Raw genomic sequence first — 24,896 nt, 5'->3', positions numbered from 1 at the left:
TACCCAGAGGGTTTCAAGGCGCTTAGGAAGGGGAGGAGGATTATTTGTCAAATATCCACGTTTTAAGCTGCTTTCTGAACGCTAGGTGGTTCTGGGTGAGGCGCAGGTAAGCGGGGAGTGAGTTCCATGTTTTAGCAGCCAGGTATGAAAAGGATCTGCCTCCCATGGTGGTCTTGTTGATGCGAGGTACAGTGGCGAGGGCTTGGCTGGAAGACCGTAGTTGGCGGGGGGGGGTGACGTAAATAATTAATTTACTCTCTTAATTTCTATGCAGGTAAGTACTTAATCAATAATAACTCAATCAGAATGAAGGAAAACAGAGTCCGTGGTGTAAGAGTTTCTAAGGGGTTTATTCCTCATAAAGGAATCAGGATATCATGTTCTGACCACCACACAGGGTGTCAGAAGGGATAGAGCGCTACATTTTATTAACAGTACATAGCTTATATACTTATTTCATTCCATAAGTCACAGTGCAAGAGGCGTAACAGCTGAGAGAAGACAAGATAACAATATTACACGTGGTACATGTACGTAATCAAGAGGCGTGAACTAGAGGTGTGTTCTGGAAAACGTCACTGATAGGTGTCACAAAGGGGTGGCACTAACAGAAAATGTGGCAATGTCAGCAGAAATCGGAGGCTTGGATGCGCGCGCAGCTGGATGACGTATAACTGGAGGGGTGCAGGGGACTTGACATTTACACTGACGGAAAGAGACAGAAGTCTGGCATGTCAGATCAACTTGTGCTTCTATCATATCTGATATCTGATGTTTGGGAACTAAGCTATCTGGGCAGAAAGGTCTCTAGAGCAGAAGCTATTCTATACTTGCTGTGAGTGCGTGTATAAGCGCCTGGGTGTCTGTATGAGAAGCGTGGGGCAAGGGGCCTTCCATGAAAGCATGGCAACGGAGACTATGAATTACTTGCACAGAGACAGGTCAGCCCTTTAGCCCTGTAGCTGAGGAAGGATGTTTACTGAAGCTAGCAGGCTGGAATGTATTTTCGGGGAGGGAAACAGATAACTCGAAGGTTATAGTCAATCTTGGCAGGCAGCAGGCTGAGCTGAGCACGGAGGGCCGCGCTAGAAGTAAGTCAGAGTTCACGGATACGGGGGCTGCCTGGGCAGAGATTTCTCGGAGTCAGAAGCCAGAAAAGAGGCTCGGTGGCAGAGATTCAGGGCCTACTTCAGCCAGGGCTGAAAAACGTAGGAGTACACTACAAAAAGACGTTGGCATAGCATACTTAGGAACGGACCATCCAACCCATTCATGGTGGGTCTGAAAGAGGACAAGTTAACGTTGGACGCAAATGTATTTGCGTCTTCATAGCTGGTACAGGAGGGAAGTTACATGCACTTTAACTCGTACATGGAGTCGGTGGGGTACGCGCTAGGGAACATAACTTGACCATAAAATTTATATTACCTCATTCCCTCCTTGTTCCCTACGGACCCTTCATGATATATCGATCCTCATGAATCGATCAGTCTGTTCTTGTAACATTATATGTTCATCTTTCTTTCTTTGACTGTTTGAGAGACAACGGGAATGCTCAATGCAGGATGTGGCACACAGTCCACAAATCGCTGGCCCACACTGTAGGCACAGGCAGCAGCTGAATACTATAACAAGGCCAATGCCTAGGAAGGATAAGATCTTCCATCCCCAAGCTGTTAACGTAGTCCAGAACCAACCGGACCAAGTCCAGGTGCCTGGATTCTGATGTATCTGATTTGCAATTTTATGCAGACGGGTAATAGCTTGATAGACAGATGGTGCATTTTGTGGAATGAAAACACAGCAACTTGACCCGATGACCTTACAGGCTCCACCTCTATCTGCCAAGATGACGTCAATTACAAGACGATTTTGAAGGACAACAACCCGCATAGCAGATTGCTCCTCAGTTAAGTTACCTAAGGCGGAGGCAGTTTCATGTACTACTGCTTCAAGTGTTCTGGTTAATCTGCGTATCAATTTACTGTTTTGGACAGGTCCTAGGAAGAAAAAGAATCCTTTATTGAAATCAGTGTACTGTTCCCATGCCGTTTCTGTGTAGTCGACAAGGGGAATATCTCTTTTGGGTCTATTCGGTGCTAGATTCGTATTTCTATGGTAATCAGGGGGAGCTAGAAAAACAGGTGGCAGAAGGAATGCAATGTAACAGGTACCATCCCAATCTGGAGGCAAACGTATGTATGCGGTATGACCACAAACAAAGTAGGAATGACTGGTAGCTTTAAAGGACGATTTACCATGGTCACTAAACTCGACCACAGTAGTGCATTTACTATGACCTACGTGTACTGAACCTTTCTTGCTAACACATAATTCACCTGTGACTGGTAATACTAACATATGGGGCAGAACTGGAGCAGCTTCGGATTCAACAGTAAGGATCATAAGGCTAATTGTGTAATTACCTAATCCATATACTTCATTTTCTAGATCAGTTCCTATTCGAGTGGGAAGTCCCTCTTTATCAGGGTAACAGACGTTGAGCAGGACTAAGTTCAAGTTTCCCCAAACCCAGCCCCCATCGAAAACAGCAATATCAGGATCTAAGGAATTAATTATTTTAAACCATGCTCCACAGGAGCCATTGTGAGTGAACGGGTACGGAAAGAGGGGCAGAGCTCCCTTGTAATTCTGGTAGGGAGGGAGTCGGCCACATATCCAGCAGTCGGTAGCATTATTTGTCTGATGGGAGTGATGTAACATACTAATGAATGTATTGTTGCGCAGCGCAAGTCTGTAAGAGAGTTCATGTGCAGGAAGTTCACTAAAAGTGTGTTCAGCAGAGACATTGTAAGCAGATTGTTCACGCCTGAAAATAGGCCAATATATAGGTAGCAGAATGCTGGCAATAATAATTAGAATACTTAGAAAAAACATTATTAACAACGTCACTATACAGTGACTACGCAGTGATTTGCAGTAAGTACGTTTCTTTGCTTCTCTCTCTCTCTCTCTATCTCGATCTAGGGGATACATGTCAGAAACTATTTAACCGATTCACCTAGGGGAGGACTTAAACAATTAAACTGTCTGACTTGCTAGATCGGAGCTTCATTCGATATAGTTCTTGGGGAGTCTTTTCTCGTTTGGTAACGGTACAGTCTTTCGTTTCAACACAGTCTTTGGTGGGGGTGGACGAGTCAGAGTCCTGTTTCAGTCCGTTTTTTAGTTCATTGCAAAGTTTGATGTGACTCGAGTGGACCCACCCCTTTCTCCCCTCGATTTTCACAGCGGTCCTGGTCGTAAGGAGGACGGTCTTCGGAGACTTCCAACGGGGCTCCAGCGGACTTTTCTGGTCGAAATTCCGGACGAGTACCAGGTCCCCAGGACGGACCTCATGCGCCTTCACATCGGTATGGTCAGGGAAGGCTGCGGCAACCTGTGAACGACATGATTGGAGTGCAGACATCAAGGAGGCAAGGTAATCTGTCAACATATTACAATCAACATCTGTGATTTTCTTCGGAATGGGCGTCCCCCACATATTCGGTGGTCTGCCAAAGACCACTTCGTACGGGGATAGCCCTGATCTTGAGTGGGCGACCATTCTCATGTAGAATAGTGCCACGGGCAGGGCGACTATCCAGTCGACCCCTTTTTCCTGACAGATCTTGGCAAGGCGGATTTTTAGTGTCTGATTATGCCTTTCTACAAGGCCTGCTGCTTCGGGATGTCGGACACAGTGGAACCTCCACTGATATCCTAGCAAAAGGGAAACCTGTCTCATCAACTCGGACGAGAACGGCTGTCCGTTATCTGAATACACGACACGGGGCAAACCGTACCGTGGGAAGAATTCACGAACCAACTGTCTGGCAGTGGTCGGAGCAGTGTAGTCTGGGACTGGGTATGCTTCGGTCCAACGGGACAGAGCACAAACAATTACAAGGACATATTTAAAACCTCGACAGCTATTCATCTGGATATAATCCATATGGAGGACTTCAAAAGGGTGATCGGGAGGATGAAATCCTCCTTGCTCAACAGGGACGCTTTTACCTGGATTGAACTGACAACAGATCATGCAAGTACGCACTTTCTGTTTTGCTGCTGCTCGTAAGTGTTTGTTGTACCAGAGATTCTGTAAACTGTCTAACATCGCCTTCTCTCCTAGATGGGCCGGGCTATGTGCTGTATTTATCATGACTTGAACCATTGCGTCAGGGAGAAACCATATAGATTTTCCCTTCGTCACCCAACCTTGATCTGTCTGAATCCCTCCTAGTTCAGTCCATTTCTTTATCTCCTCTGGATTAGCATGTGTCTGGATATCAATTACGTCTAGGGCGGGATCTCTAACTGCCATACACTTTGTTGGTACTATTGTTTTTGTTATGTTAGTAATCTGGGTGTGAGTTAGTGCTGTATGTTTTGCTGTCTGGTCTGCCAGGTCGTTACCCTGGGAAACAGAATCTGTGACTTTAGTATGTGCCTTACACTTCATGACTGATATGCCCGAGGGCAAATGTATTGCTTCTAACAGTGCTTGAATGAGGGGGCCATGTTGTATCTTGGCCCCATGGGAAGTCAGAAAACCTCGTTCTTGCCAGAGGACTCCGAAGTCGTGTACAACTCCGAAGGCATAACGGGAATCAGTATATATGTTAACATTTCTGTTCTTGGCTAGAATACAAGCTCGGGTCAGAGCGATGAGCTCGGCTGCTTGAGCAGACAGTGTATCAATACGATGTGTTTCTTTAACTTCGGTTTCAGTGGTCACGGCATACGCGGCCACTAATTCTCCTGTACTTGTTCTCATGCATGAACCGTCCACATAAAGTGTCAGGTCTGGATTTGTCAATGGGACATCTGTTAAGTCTCGTCTAGGCTTAGTTACTGCATTAATTATTTCTATACAATCATGTGGAGCTGGATCTGTCATAACTGTAGGTAACAGTGTTGCTGGGTTCAAGATACTGCAGCGTCTGATTTCTATGTGTGGCTGGAATAACGTTAATTCATAACCTGTTAATCGCGCTATAGTCAAGTGTTGAGTCTGGGTTCTGTTTAACAAAACCTCTACAGAATGTGGAACTTGTACTGTTAACTGATGACCTAGAACAATTGAATCGCTCTGTCTGATTGCTAACGCTGTTGCTGCTACTGACTTTAAGCACGCAGGGAGTGCTTGGGCTACTGAATCCAATGTACTAGAAAAATAAGCACAAGGCTTATGTGAACCTGCTTGATCTTGAGTGAGGACAGACAACGCTGTACCATCACGTTCTGTAACAAAAAGTGTAAACGGTTTGTTGTAACATGGTGTGAGAAGTTGGCCTGATATGTAGTGTTTCCAATTCTGGAACCACTGGGTATCAGTCCAAACAAACCCCAAAGATGTCTGGTTGTAAGTCAACCTTGTTAGACAAGCTATCCTAGTGGTAGCATGGACTAAGCAGCCTAAAGGCTAAACTTAAGAGGTCGTGTTAAGCGAGCTGTTTTACCACATACAATCCTGTAATCAAATGAAAGGACACCACACAAGTATATATTGTAAAAATATATGTATTTATTTCTAAATTACTCCCCAGTACTCTTTATGAGGAAAGGGGCACAAGCGTTAAATCAAAAGCACTGTTAAACATATAAAAGTTGGCACAATTATGGCTGAGGGCAGGGGGCCACTCAGACCATATATCAAAAAAGTGGTATAAGGAACACTTTACGAACAATGGTTAGGCCTAGGGCCTAGAGATTCGCTGGGAGCAGTCAGGACAAGCAATGAAGAAGTCGGGAGTAGCCCACAGGATACGGGTGCAGCACGGAAAGTGCGGCGCGCACCAATGTAAAGTCAATGGTGCGTAAAAGTTAGTTAAAGTGAATTAAATGATACTTCCGCTGAACCTAGGAACACAAAACTTTAGACACAGACCCTAGAGGTGTGTACCAGTGTAAGGACACCGGCGTTGCAAAGTTACCTCACCCACAGGCCGTGGATGCAGAGGGTCGAAGTGGCGTCGGGTTCTGTCACGCAGGTTCTTGGTGCTTGGAGCTGTTGCAGCTGCAGGCGCTGTGAAGCAGAAGTGTCCGGTGCGATCCAAGGGTGGATCGAAGTAGAAAAGTACCTGAAAGCAGAGGGGACAGAGTCTGGGTCACTCAGCAGTGACCAGGGTGGTACCAGGACGGAACCAGGCAATGTCGGGCGCAATCAGGCGGTTGTCGATAGGCTTCTCTCCGCTGTCACGTGGGCTCTGGGGCATCTGCGACGTCCAGGAGCAGGTCACGATCTGTCCCACGTAGGCTCTCGCCGTCAGCACCGTCGGCTTGAAGATTGTAGCAAACAGCACTTGGCAAAAGCAATCCACGCGGAACCGGGAGATTGCTTATCACTCGAACCAGGAGGGTCAGAGTGGGTGCTCCTTTTTACAGGAGCTGGTGCAGATCTGGAGCAACCAGAAAAGCAAGTCGTATTTCGAAGTTCGTCGGCACAGGGGCCACAAGCCAGCTGGCAAGTGACCGGGCCAACGCGTCGAGCACACACAGGCAGAAGGGCCCCACGCAGCACTCGTCGAGTGTGGAGGGGTGAGCTTTGGTGCAAGTGGAGCTCGGGGCTGGGGCTTCTCAAACCCCGGTGTACAGCTTCGAGGGTCACTCGTGGGCTGCACGGTCAGCGTCTCGTGGCCTTTTCAAGATGGCGTGCCCCACGCTTCCGGTCGCCTCCACAGGTCTCAGCTCTGCAGGGACTGTGGATCGGGCAGGTAGAAGGCAGGCAAGCTTGATCTCGTCGATCTCTGTCGCTCGAGTTCCGGCGGGAACTGCAACAAAGCAAGGGTCGAGGGCTGGATGGTGCCTGTTTGCACAGGGTGGTCACTCCTTGACCACAAGGGAGATTCTTCAGTCTTCTCACGTCGTGTAGAAAGTCGAAGGGTCCAGATTTCGTTTCTTATGTTTCTTCAGGATGATCTGAAGTCCGTTGGGACTGCTCCCCCTCTTATTCGAATCTAGGGGGTTGGACATCCTGCTAGGTCCCCTCCTATGGGTGGGACCCAGGAAGGGGGTGGTTACACCCCTCTCCTTTGATCCTGGCCGCACTGGGACAGGGGCTGGGAGGCCCCAGAACCGGTTTGGCCGGATCCTGCAAGGGGCAGCCTTGTGCTCCCCAGGCAGTGTCTGGTTTCTTTGAAACCTCCCTACTCCAATCCACTATCTCCTGTCTGGGGTGGTTTGACACCGCCCTGTGACAGGAAACTCTTTGTCCAGGCCTCCTCTGCCGGGTTTCGGTCAGCAGCAGGAGGTCAGACCCGTGTCTGTGGCAGGGGCATCCATTTTGTGGATCTGAGGCTCATTTTAAATCAACCGCGTTTCAGTAAAGTAACATGTCTTCTCCCTCTAGAAGGGTGGAATGCTATCCCCGTCGCCAGAACTGGCGAGGGGATAGTATTCCAATTCGTATGACACCTTACACGACATGTTTTGATAAAGCCAAACCAAAGTTGCTATATAACCGCGAGGATTATAAGGCGCTTAAGAGTATATGGTATGGCATTATCCCGGATCAGCTTAGGGAGTTGTTCCCGACAGCTGCAGACAGGCTCAGCTCATGCCAGAGCTCCATCTCACATAAAACCACGCACTCTGCCTCCAGGATTGATGAGGCCTTCCATAGGAGTGGCTCACAGGTTATATATGTGTCCAGATATAGGTTTAGATATAGGTATACTATATCTAAGCAAGGGGTGATTACACCCACTTGCCCCAGCTGAGTGATCAGCCAGTTGTGTCAATTTAGATAGCCAGCCAGGGGTGGCAAAAGATATGCTGCAGCCCCTGGTAGGCCTTGGATGCACCTATGCCCTGGGCACCTATAGTGCTCTGTACAGGGGCTGATAAGGTGACCCAAGCCAATCTAGTTATGCACCTAGGGTACATGGAATCCATTTTACAGAGAGAGCAGATAGCCTGGGGCCCTGATTAGCAGGGAACCAGGCCAACTAAGTCGAAAACCAGCTAAACACAGGGCAAAAAATCTGGGGTAACCATAGTCAGGTAGCCACCTTCCTACATAACCCCCCCCCAAACGAAAGGAGATAAGGCTATCCTTGGCCAGGTAAGCCTTTATTGCCTGAGTGGCCATATAAGGAAGTACCTGCACTAGCATGGGTACCCCCTGTCTCATGGTCCACTAAGCAGTCCCTCACCCTAGGGGTATTAGAGGGTCTCCACCATAGGGAATCACTACCTTGGGTGTGTTTATGCAAAGTTAAAGGCTGGTGTGGATATGGAGTATTGAAGTGAGTCTCCACTATTTTTGGGCTCAACTTCCTCCAATTATCTTCCACCATGTATGCCTTTCTTTCTTCAACTGAGTTGCACTGAGCTCTCAGGGTCAACCTCTGGCTACCTAAAGCTGGAGGCTGGGTCCCTCTGTTTGGCTTGCTGGAGGGACAGTTCAGGTTTGGGCCCTTTGGGTCCCAGGTTTGGCTGTGCCCAACAGAATCCATCTGTGGGAGGTCCCTAACTATTTTTAAGGGGGCTCCCTCAGGAGTTTTTAAAGTTTTCACCTTACTAGGCCTACTAGTTTTGGTGCCCCTAATCTGTTGATGGGGGTGCTTTATTTGACAGGGGGCCCTCTGGGTCTCACTGTCCTTCTTGTCCTCTGCAGCCCTGGGCTGACTAAGGCAAGGGAGAGAGGGGCAGGTTACCTGCTCCAGACTGGATCCCACCTGAGAAGGGTCCACTGCCATCAGAGGCTCTGTCAGGCCAGGCCTAACAACCTCTGGGGCAGTTCCTTCATCAGGGGTAAGATCAGTTCCCTGAGGAGGCTGATCCTGTCCTAATGTCTGGTGAGGGGGAGATTTCTCTTCCTCCTCCATGCTCTCAGTTTGGGTGGAGTGATCCATCCTTTCAGGCTTCACAACACACATATCTGTTTGAGTTTGGGCTGTGGCCATCACAGCCCCACCAACCTTTTCAGGAGGAGACTCAGTTTGGGTTTCTGCTGTTATCATAACAGCTTTCCTATTCTGCTTTGGAAGAGCTTCTGTTAAAGATGGGGCAGAGAGTTGCTCAGCCCTACCAACCTTTTCAGGGAGGACATCTTGGATTGGGGCTATAGCCAGTACAGCCCCACTAACCTTTCCATTGGAATTTACCATTCTAGAATGGATTTCCTGTTCAACCTCAGCCCAGGCTGAGATTTCCAAATCATTACCCAGTAGACAGTCTACAGGCAAGTTTGGTGACACTGCCACTCTCTTTGGGCCAATGACACCTCCCCAGCTGAGACTTACCACTGCCATGGGATGATTGGTTTGGATGCCATCAATGTTTGTTACCTGGTATGTGGCACCTGGTAAAAGTTGCTTAGAGGGGACTATACAGTCAGCCACCATGGTGATGCTAGCCCCTGTGTCTCTAAAAGCTTCAACTTTCAAACCATTGATGATGGGTTCCTGTCTATATTTGCTCAAGGTATTTGGGCAAACAGAGAAGTTGGCAAACCCCATGCCAGTCTCATAGACAAGATCATTTGGGGATGGAGACCTGGATAGGCCAGGGTCCCCTTGGGCTCCAAAAGTAAACCCACCCAGATTCCTGGGTGTGCTCCCACTTCCTGGGGGATTACTGCTGACAGTAACAGGAGGTGTTGGAGCTGGCTTTGGAGGTATGTTTTCTTTATTGCCATTCTTGGGACAACAGTTGTCTGTTTTGTAATGCCCAACCTGTTTACAGGCATGGCAATAAGGCTTTTTCTCTGTTGAAGAAGTGTCTTGGGACCCACCCCCCTTCTTGGAGTTTTGGGGCCCTGGGGAAGTGTTTTCTTTACTTTTATCCCCACCCTTATCTTGAGGCTTGGTAGACTCCTTCTTCTGGTTATTGTCCTGATTCTTAGGCCTAATCCTGGTTCTGACCCACTTATCTGCCCTCTTTCCCAATTCTTGGGGAGAGGTCAAATCTGAGTCCACCAGGTGCTGGTGTAAGAGCTGGTTCTGACAATTACTAAGGATCTGCTCCCTCATAATCAAATTATACAATCCTGTGAAGTCATGTACTTTGCTGCCATTCAGCCAACCCTCCAGAGCCTTAGTTGCACAATCAACAAAATCAGTCCAGTCCTGAGTCTGTGTCTTCTGGGTATCTCTGAACTTTAACCTGTACTGTTCAGTGGTTAAGCCAAACCCATCTATCAGAACACTCTTCAGGACTTTGTAATTGCTGGCATCCTCATGTCTGACAGTGAGGAGCCTATCCCTCCCTTTCTCTGAAAAGGAGTACCATAAGATTGCTGCCCACTGTTCCTCAGGAACCTGCTGTACCATGCAGGCTCTCTCCAGAGCAGTCATCCATTTGTGGATGTCATCCCCTTCCTGATAGGGGGGCACAATCTTTGTCAGGTTTCTACTATCATAGGACCTGGGTTTCTCTTTAGGAATTTTGCTGCCACCAGTGGCATCTAAGCCACACAATTTTCTCTCTCTTGCTAAAGCAAGTTTAGCTTGAGCCAAGGCTACCTCTTCCCTTTCTATTTGGAGTTGGACAGCCCTCATCCTGGCCCTATGCTCTTTTCTCTGGGAGGAAGTCATTCCTCTTTGAGATTCTCTTGAGGCACTAGAAAGGTGAGAGTCCCCTGATAGAGATCTCTCCCTTCTATTGCCTGGGAGAATTTGGTTATGAGATCTGGGGTGGTGCTGGCCCCCCCCATTCCCATGTAGGTCCAAGTTGGCCTGGTTAAGGCTGGCAACCTGTACCTGGTTTCCCCTCTGATCCTGATCTTCAGGCTCATCTACGTCTGAGCCTTCCTCTTCCTCTTCCTCCTCCACTACATCATCATCATCTGGAAGATTCTCATTCTCAGGGGAGTTGTTCCCTTCACCTGATTCTAAGGGAGCCTGACTCACCTTATCTAGATCATCCTTTTCTAGGAGAGCTATTAGGGAAGGAATGGTAGGGCCTCTGCCCTTTTTTAGCCCCCTGGCTGTGCACAAGGCACTCAGGTCTTTGTGGCTAAGGTTGTCATATCTGGATGTTGTCCCTATAGGATCAACTTCTACAGGAGCAGAGCCTGAGGCTCTATCTGCATCAGACATGACTACTAGTGAGGTGTAAGTGGTGCACTTACCTACACTAAGTGGTTTCCTACTGTACCTTGCTAGTGAGTTGTAGTCAGGGTGTGCTAATCCCTTTAATCTACAACTACTAAGTTCAGTAGAACTTAATATGCTAAGCTTTTGATTTATATGTACCTAGAGGTACTTGATGTGATCTTTCAATTTGATAAAGATTGCAATGGTAAAACAAACAGCAAGCTCAAATCCGCACCGCTGCACACCAATGTGAGAAGTTGGCCTGATATGTAGTGTTTCCAATTCTGGAACCACTGGGTATCAGTCCAAACAAACCCCAAAGATGTCTGGTTGTAAGTCAACCTTGTTAGACAAGCTATCCTAGTGGTAGCATGGACTAAGCAGCCTAAAGGCTAAACTTAAGAGGTCGTGTTAAGCGAGCTGTTTTACCACATACAATCCTGTAATCAAATGAAAGGACACCACACAAGTATATATTGTAAAAATATATGTATTTATTTCTAAATTACTCCCCAGTACTCTTTATGAGGAAAGGGGCACAAGCGTTAAATCAAAAGCACTGTTAAACATATAAAAGTTGGCACAATTATGGCTGAGGGCAGGGGGCCACTCAGACCATATATCAAAAAAGTGGTATAAGGAACACTTTACGAACAATGGTTAGGCCTAGGGCCTAGAGATTCGCTGGGAGCAGTCAGGACAAGCAATGAAGAAGTCGGGAGTAGCCCACAGGATACGGGTGCAGCACGGAAAGTGCGGCGCGCACCAATGTAAAGTCAATGGTGCGTAAAAGTTAGTTAAAGTGAATTAAATGATACTTCCGCTGAACCTAGGAACACAAAACTTTAGACACAGACCCTAGAGGTGTGTACCAGTGTAAGGACACCGGCGTTGCAAAGTTACCTCACCCACAGGCCGTGGATGCAGAGGGTCGAAGTGGCGTCGGGTTCTGTCACGCAGGTTCTTGGTGCTTGGAGCTGTTGCAGCTGCAGGCGCTGTGAAGCAGAAGTGTCCGGTGCGATCCAAGGGTGGATCGAAGTAGAAAAGTACCTGAAAGCAGAGGGGACAGAGTCTGGGTCACTCAGCAGTGACCAGGGTGGTACCAGGACGGAACCAGGCAATGTCGGGCGCAATCAGGCGGTTGTCGATAGGCTTCTCTCCGCTGTCACGTGGGCTCTGGGGCATCTGCGACGTCCAGGAGCAGGTCACGATCTGTCCCACGTAGGCTCTCGCCGTCAGCACCGTCGGCTTGAAGATTGTAGCAAACAGCACTTGGCAAAAGCAATCCACGCGGAACCGGGAGATTGCTTATCACTCGAACCAGGAGGGTCAGAGTGGGTGCTCCTTTTTACAGGAGCTGGTGCAGATCTGGAGCAACCAGAAAAGCAAGTCGTATTTCGAAGTTCGTCGGCACAGGGGCCACAAGCCAGCTGGCAAGTGACCGGGCCAACGCGTCGAGCACACACAGGCAGAAGGGCCCCACGCAGCACTCGTCGAGTGTGGAGGGGTGAGCTTTGGTGCAAGTGGAGCTCGGGGCTGGGGCTTCTCAAACCCCGGTGTACATCTTCGAGGGTCACTCTTGGGCTGCACGGTCAGCGTCTCGTGGCCTTTTCAAGATGGCGTGCCCCACGCTTCCGGTCGCCTCCACGGGTCTCAGCTCTGCAGGGACTGTGGATCGGGCAGGTAGAAGGCAGGCAAGCTTGATCTCGTCGATCTCTGTCGCTCGAGTTCCGGCGGGAACTGCAACAAAGCAAGGGTCGAGGGCTGGATGGTGCCTGTTTGCACAGGGTGGTCACTCCTTGACCACAAGGGAGATTCTTCAGTCTTCTCACGTCGTGTAGAAAGTCGAAGGGTCCAGATTTCGTTTCTTATGTTTCTTCAGGATGATCTGAAGTCCGTTGGGACTGCTCCCCCTCTTATTCGAATCTAGGGGGTTGGACATCCTGCTAGGTCCCCTCCTATGGGTGGGACCCAGGAAGGGGGTGGTTACACCCCTCTCCTTTGATCCTGGCCGCACTGGGACAGGGGCTGGGAGGCCCCAGAACCGGTTTGGCCGGATCCTGCAAGGGGCAGCCTTGTGCTCCCCAGGCAGTGTCTGGTTTCTTTGAAACCTCCCTACTCCAATCCACTATCTCCTGTCTGGGGTGGTTTGACACCGCCCTGTGACAGGAAACTCTTTGTCCAGGCCTCCTCTGCCGGGTTTCGGTCAGCAGCAGGAGGTCAGACCCGTGTCTGTGGCAGGGGCATCCATTTTGTGGATCTGAGGCTCATTTTAAATCAACCGCGTTTCAGTAAAGTAACATGTCTTCTCCCTCTAGAAGGGTGGAATGCTATCCCCGTCGCCAGAACTGGCGAGGGGATAGTATTCCAATTCGTATGACACCTTACACGACATGTTTTGATAAAGCCAAACCAAAGTTGCTATATAACCGCGAGGATTATAAGGCGCTTAAGAGTATATGGTATGGCATTATCCCGGATCAGCTTAGGGAGTTGTTCCCGACAGCTGCAGACAGGCTCAGCTCATGCCAGAGCTCCATCTCACATAAAACCACGCACTCTGCCTCCAGGATTGATGAGGCCTTCCATAGGAGTGGCTCACAGGTTATATATGTGTCCAGATATAGGTTTAGATATAGGTATACTATATCTAAGCAAGGGGTGATTACACCCACTTGCCCCAGCTGAGTGATCAGCCAGTTGTGTCAATTTAGATAGCCAGCCAGGGGTGGCAAAAGATATGCTGCAGCCCCTGGTAGGCCTTGGATGCACCTATGCCCTGGGCACCTATAGTGCTCTGTACAGGGGCTGATAAGGTGACCCAAGCCAATCTAGTTATGCACCTAGGGTACATGGAATCCATTTTACAGAGAGAGCAGATAGCCTGGGGCCCTGATTAGCAGGGAACCAGGCCAACTAAGTCGAAAACCAGCTAAACACAGGGCAAAAAATCTGGGGTAACCATAGTCAGGTAGCCACCTTCCTACACATGGTGTCGCTAAAACTGGTGCTTGACATAAAGCTTTCTTTAAGTCTTCAAAAGCTTGTGTGTGTTCCTGAGTCCAAGGGAGGGCAGTCGAAATCGCTGCCTCCTGTGTCGTTAACTGGATGAGTGGCTTGGCTAGAAATGCATACTGGGGAATCCATTGTCTGCAGTACGAGGTGAGGCCTATGAAGGCCCGCACTTCCTTTTGTGTCTGGGGTTGTGGCATATTTACAATTAACTGAATGCGATCGGGAGTGAGCTGTCTCCCCACTTTGGACAGCAAGTGACCCAAGTACACAACTTGCTGAACACAGAATTGTAGCTTCGAAGGAGACACCTTGTGTCCCTTGTCGGCCAGAAAGTGTAGAACTGTCAATGATGCTTTTTCACATTCGGGCTCACTTCGTGCGGTGATCAGCAGATCATCGACGTATTGTAGTAAAGCGGTGTTAACTGGCATTTGAATACAATCTAGTTGTCTCTTCAGTGCTTGACTATAGATGCTGGGGCTTTCTGTGAATCCTTGAGGTGCGCGCGAAAATTTGAAACTGCGTCCATTTAAACAGAATCCGAAGAGATATTGGCTCTCTGGATCAATAGGCACGCTGAAGAAGGCGTTCTTGAGATCAATTACAGTGAAGAACGTTGCTTCTGAATCAATAGCAGTCAATAAGGATGAGATATCGGGGACCACAGGATACTGTGGGATAATGCATTTATTCAATTCTCGAAGATCAATCACCAGCCGATATACTGGCGGTGCATTGGGATCTGTACGTTTAAGAATCGGAATGATGGGCGAGTTACAGATATTGGAGTCGGTCTCGACGACCACTCCTTGGGCAATGAGCTCTTCAATGATTTTCAGTAAAGCCACTACAGCATCGGGTGGTAACTTGTATTGTCTGATTCTGGGTAATACAACACCTGCCTTGAGTGTAACGCGGTATGGTGTAATGTGCATACATCCTACATCTGTTGGGCCTTTTGCCCATAAGTAATCAGGTACATTTTTTAATCTGACGTCAAACTCACGCAGAACATAGTGACCCTTGAAATCCCGCAGAAAGAGTCTAACTCCCTCCGGGGAACAGCAGATTATAGCTCCTAGAGCCTTCAATGTTTTAATTCCTAATAGATTTTCTGGACATGATTTCGTGAGTAATAAGTCTGTAACACGTGATAATGGACCCACAGCCAGGGGAACTGGTTCGGACACTTCATTTACAATAGGCTGTCCCGAAAAACCCAGGGAAACATTCTGTGAGCCTGAGAGGGGTGCCCCTGGAACTTCGTCATGACTTATTGTAGTGCGACTTGCCCCTGTGTCAATTAAAAACTTTCTGTCTTTTCCCAATACTTGACTGTGTACATAAGGACCTTCTTGATCTACAGGAATCTCAATAAGAGGCAAGCCACCTTCCCTCTCTAGGCTGTTTCATGTATATCGGGAATATTCGGGGTAAGCGGACTGGGCATACTGGTACATCTGCTGTGAAACCTGCTGAGTTGCAGCAATGGGCTGTGGCTGTGGTACTGCTACGGTCTGTGCTGGAGTCGAGGAGGCCTGCATAGGCTGTGTATTCTGTGTAGACTGATGCTGGTTATGGTCTTGTCTAGGCGGATGCGGTCTTTCTTTAGTTTTACCTGTCGCTATGTTATGTTTCAGAACTGGGCATTCGTGTACGTAGTGACCTGGCTGCTTGCAATAATTGCATGTCCCTTTAACAGGAGCTGCAGTGTGACTTGTCTGGGTCGTACCTTTTCTGTGACTGTCGGATGGAACTGTCTGAGCTACTAACATTTTCATTTTCGTGTCTTTCATACGTTTTTGTTCCTGATCTTGTTCTTCTCTAATTCTGTTCTGGTGATATTGTAACATTTGTAACATCTGAGATGGCGTGTTTGCTTGCCATGTACTCTCAACCTTGTACACTCGATTTTTAACTAACGGTAGGGAATTCTCTACTAACTTTGATACAAAAAAATGTGGGTACGACTCGCTACTTGGCTGGAGGCCACTATTAATAATAAAACATTTCTCGAATCTTGAATAGAAGTCACTAGTATCTTCATCATGTTTCTGTTTACAGGACGAGATTGCATCCCAATCCTCCTTTCTAGTTGTCAATAATCTGGGCAGGACCTGTACTATCAAACCTGGTAATGCTTTAGTTTTGTCCCCAAGGCCTAACCCTGGGACCCGTTTCTTTTCCTCTTCCTCTATTTCTGCCCAGGCAATCTTTGTGTCTCCCACCTCCCATTCCTTTTCCTTTAATTTCTCGAATATACCCGTAGGCAATAATACTTTCAACATTTTCATGATGTCATCATACGTGTAATCTCCCATCAGTAACATGTCTTTAAGCTCTCTGTGAAAACCTGCAGGGTCTTTATCATGGCATGGTACTAGTTTCTTCATTTCTAACAGTTCTAATTTAGTCAGAGGCGTGTGTACATACACGCGTTTCAAAATTTTATCCTCACCCATAACAGGGTGTACTTCTCGTAAGGGGTTCTGACTTTCAATACCACCCCCGCACTGCATATGGTACATTTTCCTTTCTGGAGGTGGGACGGGAACATATTCAGAGCTTACAAAGGTATCATATCTGTGTCGTTGTTCTAGAATTATTTGAATTAATTTAGTGCTTAAGCCTCTCCATCTATCCATCAGTAGTGCTTCTAGTGTTTCGTGTAAAGGACCTGGATCAGAATAGTGTTTCCTGTATTTGATAAGAAGGTGCTGAATCATGTATACACCTGCTAATTTCTGTTCGTCGGGGGAGAGGTTCAGAAATGTCTGCGCTACTGTGTCATCATTATATATGTCTGCATTTTCGGCCCATGATACAGCTGATCGGGCTAGTTCTTGTTCATCCATAGAATTGAGTACATGGTACCCAACTCGATCTCGAAGCCGTTTATCAGTTTCCTGGAACTGATGCTCAGCAGAATTCGGATTTGTTAAGGCAGAGAAGAAAACTCTCTTGCTCTCCGGACGGATACCCTTCCTAAGGTAAGTTCCGTTACCTACATATGCTATTGTTCCTATATCTCTTTCGGATTCTTCCTGTACTTCTTCCTCCTCGGAGGAAGCCTTTTCTTTCTCTTTCTGGTGTACTGCTATCACTGCTTTCTTAATCTTCTTATACATAGACTCTATGCAATTTTGTCTGTCATGTTTTCCATCAGCTATATTTTGACCCCACTTGTTCAATGCGTCTGTAGGAGAGTAGGGTCTGCTATCCTATGGTCACCCCAATTTTTGCTTTTTGCTTCACTGGTTTTCGACTTACTGAGGCTGTGGGCCTGCTAATCAGACCCCCAGCCTGCTGTTCTCTCTCTAAATTTATGATACATGTGCTATAGGTACATACCAAAATTGGAAATGGACTCCTTGTCAGCCCCTGTACCATGCACTATAGGTGCTCAGGGCATAGGTGCCACCAAGGCCTACCAGGGGCTGAAGCATAGCTTTTGCCACCCCTGGCTGGTTCTTAAATTGACACAACTGGCTGATCACTCAGCTGGGGCAAGTGGGTGTAATCACCCCTTGCTTAGATATAGTATACCTATATCTAACCCTATATCTGGACACATATATAACCTGTGAGCCACTCCTATGGAAGGCCTCATCAATCCTGGAGGCAGAGTGCGTGGTTTTATGTGAGATGGAGCTCTGGCATGAGCTGAGCCTGTCTGCAGCTGTCGGGAACAACTCCCTAAGCTGATCCGGGATAATGCCATACCATATACTCTTAAGCGCCTTATAATCCTCGCGGTTATATAGCAACTTTGGTTTGGCTTTATCAAAACATGTCGTGTAAGGTGTCATACGAATTGGAATACTACCCCCTCGCCAGTTCTGGCGACGGGGGTAGCATTCCACCCTTCTAGAGGGAGAAGACATGTTACTTTACTGAAACGCGGTTGATTTAAAATGAGCCTCAGATCCACAAAATGGATGCCCCTGCCACAGACACGGGTCTGGCCTCCTGCTGCTGACCGAAACCCGGCAGAGGAGGCCTGGACAAAGAGTTTCCTGTCACAGGGCGGTGTCAAACCACCCCAGACAGGAGATAGTGGATTGGAGTAGGGAGGTTTCAAAGAAACCAGACACTGCCTGGGGAGCACAAGGCTGCCCCTTGCAGGATCCGGCCAAACCGGTTCTGGGGCCTCCCAGCCCCTGTCCCAGCGCGGCCAGGATCAAAGGAGAGGGGTGTAACCACCCCCTTCCTGGGTCCCACCCATAGGAGGGGACCTAGCAGGATGTCCAACCCCCTAGATTCGAATAAGAGGGGGAGCAGTCCCAACGGACTTCAGATCATCCTGAAGAAACATAAGAAACGAAATCTGGACCCTTCGACTTTCTACACGACGTGAGAAGACTGAAGAATCTCCCTTGTGGTCAAGGAGTGACCACCCTGTGCAAACAGGCACCATCCAGCCCTCGACCCTTGCTTTGTTGCAGTTCCCGCCGGAACTCGAGCGACAGAGATCGACGAGATCAAGCTTGCCTGCCTTCTACCTGCCCGATCCACAGTCCCTGCAGAGCTGAGACCCGTGGAGGCGACCGGAAGCGTGGGGCACGCCATCTTGAAAAGGCCACGAGAAGCTGACCGTGCAGCCCACGAGTGACCCTCGAAGCTGTACACCGGGGTTTGAGAAGCCCCAGCCCCGAGCTCCACTTGCACCAAAGCTCACCCCTCCACACTCGACGAGTGCTGCGTGGGGCCCTTCTGCCTGTGTGTGCTCGACGCGTTGGCCCGGTCACTTGCCAGCTGGCTTGTGGCCCCTGTGCCGACGAAACTTGAAATCCGACTTGCTTTTCTGGTTGCTCCAGATCTGCACCAGCTCCTGTGAAAAGGAGCACCCACTCTGACCCTCCTGGTTCGAGTGATAAGCAATCTCCCGGTTCTGCGTGGATTGCTTTTGCCAAGTGCTGTTTGCTGCAATCTTAAAGCCGACGGTGCTGACGGCGAGAGCCTACGTGGGACAGATCGTGACCTGCTCCTGGACGTCGCAGATGCCCCAGAGCCCACGTGACAGCGGAGAGAAGCCTATCGACAACCGCCTGATTGCGCCCGACATTGCCTGGTTCCGTCCTGGTTCCACCCTGGTCACTGCTGAGTGACCCAGACTCTGTCCCCTCTGCTTTCAGGTACTTTTCTGCTTCGATCCACCCTTGGATCGCACCGGACACTTCTGCTTCACAGCGCCTGCAGCTGCAACAGCTCCAAGCACCAAGAACCTGCGTGACAGAACCCGACGCCACTTCGACTCTATGCATCCACGGCCTGTGGGTGAGGTAACTTTGCAACGCCGGTGTCCTTACACTGGTACACACCTCTAGGGTCTGTGTCTAAAGTTTTGTGTTCCTAGGTTCAGCGGAAGTATCATTTAATTCACTTTAACTAACTTTTACGCACCATTGACTTTACATTGGTGCGCGCCGCACTTTCCGTGCTGCACCCGTATCCTGTGGGCTACTCCCGACTTCTTCATTGCTTGTCCTGACTGCTCCCAGCGAATCTCTAGGCCCTAGGCCTAACCATTGCTCGATAAGTGTTACTTATACCATTTTTTTAGTATATGGTCTGAGTGGCCCCCCGCCCTCAGCCATAATTGTGCCAACTTTATATGTTTAACAGTGCTTTTGATTTAACGCTTGTGCCCCTTTCCTCATAAAGAGTACTGGGGAGTAATTTAGAAATAAATACATATATTTTTACAATATATACTTGTGTGGTGTCCTTTCATTTGATTACAGGATTGTATGTGGTAAAACAGCTCGCTTAACACGACCTCTTAAGTTTAGCCTTTAGGCTGCTTAGTCCATGCTACCACTAGGATAGCTTGTCTAACAAGGTTGACTTACAACCAGACATCTTTGGGGTTTGTTTGGACTGATACCCAGTGGTTCCAGAATTGGAAACACTACATATCAGGCCAACTTCTCACATTGGTGGCAGCGGTGGGATTTGAGCTTGCTGTTTGTTTTACCATTGCAATCTTTATCAAATTGAAAGATCACATCAAGTACCTCTAGGTACATATAAATCAAAAGCTTAGCATATTAAGTTCTACTGAACTTAGTAGTTGTAGAGAAAAGGGATTAGCACACCCTGACTACAACTCACTAGCAAGGTACAGTAGGAAACCACTTAGTGTAGGTAAGTGCACCACTTGCACCTCACTAGCAGTCATGTCTGATACAGATAGAGCCTCAGGCTCTGCTCCTGTAGAAGTTGATCCTATAGGGACAACATCCAGATATGACAACCTTAGCCACAAAGACCTGAGTGCCTTGTGCACAGCCAGGGGGCTAAAAAAGGGCAGAGGCCCTACCATTCCTTCCCTAATAGCTCTCCTAGAAAAGGATGACCTAGATAAGGTGAGTCAGGCTCCCTTAGAATCAGGTGAAGGGAACAACTCCCCTGAGAATGAGGATCTTCCAGATGGTGATGTAGTGGAGGAGGAAGAGGAAGAGGAAGGCTCAGACATAGATGAGCCTGAAGATCAGGATCAGAGGGGAAACCAGGTACAGGTTGCCAGCCTTAACCAGGCCAACTTGGACCTACATGGGAATGGGGGGGGCCAGCACCACCCCAGATCTCATAACCAAATTCTCCCAGGCAATAGAAGGGAGAGATCTCTATCAGGGGACTCTCACCTTTCTAGTGCCTCAAGAGAATCTCAAAGAGGAATGACTTCCTCCCAGAGAAAAGAGCATAGGGCCAGGATGAGGGCTGTCCAACTCCAAATAGAAAGGGAAGAGGTAGCCTTGGCTCAAGCTAAACTTGCTTTAGCAAGAGAGAGAAAATTGTGTGGCTTAGATGCCACTGGTGGCAGCAAAGTTCCTAAAGAAAAAGACAGGGCCTATGACAATAGAAACCTGACAAAAATTGTGCCCCCCTACAAGGAAGGGGATGATATCCACAAATGGATGACTGCTCTTGAGAGGGCCTGCATGGTACAGCAGGTCCCTGAGGATCAGTGGGCAGCAATTTTATGGTACTCCTTTTCTGAGAAAGGGAGGGACAGGCTCCTCACTGTTAGACCTGAGGATGCCAAAAACTACTCTGTTCTGAAGAGTGCTCTTATTGAAGGGTTTGGCCTAACCACTGAGCAATACAGGTTGTTGTTCAGAGACACCCAAAAAGCACAGACTCAGGACTGGACTGATTTTGTAGATTGTGCCACTAAGGCTCTGGAGGGTTGGCTGCAGGGAAGTAAAGTTTCAGACTATACAGGATTGTGCAATCTTATGATGAGAGAACAGATCCTTAATAACTGTCAGAACCAGCTGTTGCATCAATACCTTGTTGACTCTGATTTGACCTCTCCCCAAGAATTGGGAAAGAAGGCAGACAAATGGGTCAGAACAAGGATTAAGCAGAAAAACCAGAACCAAGGTGACCAGAAGAAAACAGACCAGAAGGGTGGGAATCAGAAAGATAAAGAAAAGGACCAGAAGTCTTCAGGCCCCCAAACTAGCAATAAGGAGGGGGGTTCCCAAAATGGAAACAAGAAAAAGAAGAATGATGGCCCAAAGAAACCTTGGTGTAATACCTGCAAATCAGTTTCACACTGGGGCAGTGAATGCACTAAGAAAAATCCAGTCCCCACCACTGCAGCTCCTAAAGCAACTGCACCCCCTAGTACAGTCAGCAGTGGTGGTACACAGCCAAAGGGTTTAGTAGGGTTGACCCTGGGTACTGAGGTGGAATCTGGCCTAGTCAGAATCCCCACACAGGCAGTTCTCCTATATGATGTGGACATATCTTTGCCCACTGCAGTAAGCCCCAGTAACCTGGGCAAATATAGGCAGACTCCCTTAATTAATGAGAAACTGGCTCAGGCCTACAGGGACACTTGTGCCAGTGTCACAATGGTGGCACCTGGCTTTGTGGACCCTGGACAGATTGTACTAGGTGAAAGTTACCTAGTGACCAATGCAAGCAACTCCACTACTTCCCATAGTGTGGCTGTTGTGAACTTCTCCTGGGGAGGGGTAGATGGCCTAAAGAAAGTTGTTGTGAGTGCAGACCTCCCAGTAGACTGTCTGTTAGGCAATGATCTTGAAAGCTCAGTTTGGTCAGAAGTGGAGTACAGGACTCATGCAGAAATGCTAGGGATTTCAGCTCATGTCCTTGCAGTGACAAGGTCTCAGGCTAAGAAGTGCCTTCCTGAACCAGTGGTGGATCTTGAAACAATAGACCAACCACAACCCAAGAGGAGGAGCAAGAGGGTTAAGGCTGTGCCTTCCCACTTGCCCCAGGTTGAGGATCAAGTTTCACAGGAAACTGATTCTGCAGTCCAAGAGGAGACTGTCTCAGATGAGCTTGAACCTGAACAGGTTGAGTTTCTGGGGACAGGGGGACCCTCAAGGGCAGACCTGGGGCAGGCCCAATTAGATTGCCCTTCACTTGAACCCCTCAGACAGCAAGCTGCTGCTGAGGCTGCAGGGAATGCTCAAGGTACCCATAAGGTGTATTGGGATGAAGGGCTCCTTTATTCAGAGGCTAGAGACCCCAAGCCTGGCACCACCAGGAGGTTGGTTATACCTTTGAAGTTTAGGGGCTTCCTTCTTACCTTGGCCCATGATATTCCCCTTGCAGGACACTTAGGCCAGAATAAGACTTGGGACAGGCTTGTTCCACACTTTCACTGGCCTCACATGTCAGAAAATGTCAAGGAGTTTTGTCGCTCCTGTGTCACTTGCCAAGCCAGTGGTAAGTCAGGTGGCACAACAAAGGCCCCCCTGATACCACTACCTGTGGTGGGGGTACCCTTTGAAAGAGTTGGAATAGACATTGTGGGTCCCATGGATCCTCAAACAGCATCTGGGCACAGATTTATACTGGTGGTAGTGGATCATGCCACCAGGTACCCAGAGGCAATTCCCCTGAGGACCACCACAGCTCCTGTGGTGGCAAAAGCCCTCATTGCAGTTTTCTCAAGAGTGGGCTTTCCAAAGGAGGTTCTTTCAGACAGAGGTACTAACTTTATGTCTGGATACTTAAAAGCAATGTGGAAAGAGTGTGGAGTAAACTATAAGTTTACCACACCCTACCATCCACAGTGCAATGGGCTTGTGGAAAGGTTCAACAAGACCCTAAAGGGAATGATAAAAGGTTTACCAGAGAAGCTTAGGCGGAAATGGGACATCCTTTTACCCTGCTTGCTCTTTGCTTACAGAGAGGTCCCACAGAAGGGGGTTGGCTACAGCCCTTTTGAACTTTTGTTTGGCCACCCTGTAAGAGGTCCATTGAGTTTGGTGAAGGAAGGATGGGAGTTACCTCTCAAAAAGCCTAAACTAGACATTGTGGACTATGTACTTGGTCTCCGCTCCAGGATGGCTGAATACATGGAGAGAGCATCCAAAAACCTTGAGGCAAGTCAGGAATTACAGAAAGCCTGGCATGACCAAAAGGCTGTTATGGTTGAGTTCCAGCCAGGACAGAAGGTGTGGGTGTTGGACCCAGTGGGGCCAGCAGCTCTCCAGGACAAATGGACTGGACCCTACCCTATCATTGAAAAGAAGGGAGAAGTCACCTACTTGGTTGACTTTGGTACCCCTAGGAGCCCCCACAGGGTGCTCCATGTGAACAGATTGAAAGCATTTGTTGACAGGGAGGACATGAGTCTCCTCATGGCCACAGATGGGGAACAGGAGGAAGAGAGTGACCCTCTCCCAGACCTGCTTTCCCAGAACCCTGATGATGGTTCAGTTGATGGAGTAGCCTTGGCAGGCAGCCTCACTGAGCAGCAACAGGTGGACTGCAGACAGGTGTTGCAGGCCCACAGACAATTGTTTTCACTCACACCCAGTCAGACTAACTGGTGCACCCATGAGGTGGACACTGGTGACAATCTGCCTGTGAAGAATAAGATCTACAGGCAACCTGACCATGTCAGGGATTGTATAAAGGCTGAGGTGCAAAAGATGTTGGAGCTTGGAGTAATTGAGCCATCAGAGAGCCCATGGGCTAGCCCAGTGGTCCTTGTGCCAAAACCTCATACCAAAGATGGGAAGAGAGAAATGAGGTTTTGTGTGGACTACAGAGGTCTCAATGCTGTCACTAGGACAGATGCTCATCCCATTCCAAGAGCAGATGAGCTCATTGATAAATTGGCTTCTGCCAAGTTTCTGAGCACATTTGATTTGACAGCTGGCTACTGGCAAATCAGACTAGCTGAGGAGTCAAAAGCCAAAACAGCATTTTCGACCCCTAGTGGACATTATCAATTTGTGGTAATGCCCTTTGGCTTGAAGAATGCACCTGCCACTTTCCAAAGGTTGGTGAACCAAGTCCTTGCTGGGTTGGATGACTTTTGTGCAGCATATCTAGATGATATTGCTGTCTTTAGCTCCACCTGGGAGGATCACCTGATCCACCTGAAGAAGGTTCTGGAGGCCCTGCAAAAGGCAGGCCTGACTATCAAGGCTACTAAGTGCCAGATAGGGCAGAGCAAGGTTGTGTACTTGGGCCACCTAGTAGGTGGGGGTCAAGTTCAACCACTGGAGAGCAAGATCCAGACCATACAGGACTGGGCTCCTCCAACTACCCAGACACAAGTCAGAGCCTTCTTGGGCCTGACTGGGTATTACAGAAAATTTGTAAAGAACTATGGGTCCATTGTGACACCATTAAATGACTTGACATCCAAGAAGATGCCCAAAAAGGTTCAGTGGACAGTTAGCTGTCAAAAGGCATTTGATGACCTGAAGAAGGCCATGTGCTCTGCACCTATCCTGAAGAGTCCTGACTACTCCAAACAGTTCATTGTACAGACAGATGCTTCTGAGTTGGGGGTGGGAGCTGTGCTTTCACAACTTAATCAAGATGGTCAAGACC

This window comes from Lissotriton vulgaris, chromosome 2_2 (assembly GCF_964263255.1).
Source record: "Lissotriton vulgaris chromosome 2_2, aLisVul1.2, whole genome shotgun sequence".
NCBI classification, from domain to species: Eukaryota; Metazoa; Chordata; class Amphibia; order Caudata; family Salamandridae; genus Lissotriton; species Lissotriton vulgaris.
Note: the sequence above shows the minus strand (reverse complement) of the source record.